General features: G+C 61.7%; 1 protein-coding gene across 1 annotated transcript in view; it reads right to left on the reverse strand.

The window, feature by feature from the left end:
* EEPD1 (endonuclease/exonuclease/phosphatase family domain containing 1) overlaps positions 1–1,830 on the reverse strand; it is a 95,801-nt gene that overhangs the window by 8,013 nt on the left and 85,958 nt on the right. The gene's annotated exons all lie outside the window — the stretch shown is intronic.

Here is a 1,830-nt window from a genome sequence, read left to right on the forward strand (position 1 = left end):
CCCTTGGAGCAGCTCACGTCCAGATGAGGCAGAAAGTTCCAGAATGTGCTGATGGAATCTTCTGCCTGCCCCGACGGAGGCCTTGGAATGGAGGCTTTATCTGGGGTCAGCTGACCTCTGCCAGCGTGTCTGTCCAGGCCTCCACCAGGTGGGCTGGGCGCTTCCTGAATCCCTGGGTCTAAAGCGTCACCAGTTAACAATTAATTAGACATTGGTTAGGAGCAGGGGGCACAGACAGCGTGAGTCACTGCTCCTACCTGGACGCGTCAAGGCCGAGTCAGGCGGTGGGTCAACAGTCCCTTGGCAACTGAGACCAATAACCCGCCCAAGGTTTCTGACCAACCTGACCCCTCCCTGGAGATGAAAGAGAAAACAAGAAAGCAAATGGTGACAGTTCACGCAGACAGAGAAGGTACGCACTGGACCCGTCCTCTCTGCTTCCGTGTGAAGATAAGAACTGCTGGGGGGGGAGGACAGCAGAGATGCCCACAGACGGGAAAGCCACGGCGTCACCCTGTAACAGACGGAGACCCACCGTGGGGAGCGAGCCCCACATGGCCACCTGCGGGCCAGAGCGGCAGGGTCACACCTCTTCTGAACGATTCAGCTGAGGACTGGTCGTTCAGGCAGGAGGCCGTCAGCGTGTCCATGTGCCCTGCTGCTGGACTCCAGGGGCTGCACCCAGGGCTCACAGCAGCACCATCCCTACAGCCCAGATGGCCACCAACAGGGGACGCGACCACACAGCATGTGGTGTGCACGCTGGAACACGCACGGCCCCGAGGAAGGACACACACAGGCCACCGCGGGTGAGCTCGGAGACGGTGCAGCATGCAGCAGGCCGGACTCGGGAGGAGACACCCAGGGCTCCCCTGCAGGAAGTGCCAGGGTCGCCAAGTCCACAGGGGCAGAAAGTGCCGTGGGGGCTTCCCGGGGGCCGCAGGGGGCGTGGGAGTGGCTACTTGGAGGAGACTGGGAAGGTGAGAGCGTTCTGGAGGTGGGTGGGTGGGGACGGCCTTCTGACGCGTGAGTGCACCTAATGCTTGGACGGCGTGGGTTACGCAAGTCACTGAGATAACACTCGTGGAGAATGAAAGCTCCTCGTCCTCAATCACCCGTTACGTCACAAGGAAAGTCCTGGAAAGCCAGAGAATCCTGGAATCCTGGCTGAGACTCAGGAGGTGGAGGAGGTTCCAGGCCCCCAGCTACAAAGCCCCGCCCAGAGGGCGGCATCCAGAGACTCAGGCCACACTGAAAACACCACCGTCTTCGCAGTGTTCCACCAAGCACCAAAACCACCCATGTGCACGGGGCAGGGCCTAGAAACCCAGGGGCCCCTGTCTCCCCAGGTTTTGCCTTTCAGCATCCTCTCAACCCCGTGTGCTCGTACTTAGCTCCAAGTGGTCCTGCGGGCAGCCCTGCCAGTCCCCTCGGAGGGCGGCAGGAGGTGACCCGGCCACATGGAGACCACAGCCCGGCTTTCTGACAGTTCGAGGCGCTGCATGATCTGCGTCTCAACACGAGAACACCTCGGTTCTCCACCCGTCAGGATTCACCGCATCACCTGTCTTTCACAGGGAGGGCAGGTCGAACCCGTCGGGGCACCACCCCGGGGTACTCGAGGCAGTGGGCGCGGGGCGGGCTGTCATGGAAGAAGGGTGGTGTCACTTACTTCCCCTAATCCTTTCCATCCAGAGGAGGCTGAGAAGCCACGAAACACCCTGGGAACCGGCCCGCCAGTCCACAGAGAGACGTGGCTGCCTGGGGCCGGCTGGGCTCCACGAGCTCAGGGGTGCGGCCGTCCCCTGTACCCACAATTCCCGTGGTGGA

This window comes from Tupaia chinensis, unplaced genomic scaffold (genome assembly GCF_000334495.1).
Source record: "Tupaia chinensis unplaced genomic scaffold, TupChi_1.0 Scaffold000088_1, whole genome shotgun sequence".
In the NCBI taxonomy this organism is placed as follows: Eukaryota; Metazoa; Chordata; class Mammalia; order Scandentia; family Tupaiidae; genus Tupaia; species Tupaia belangeri.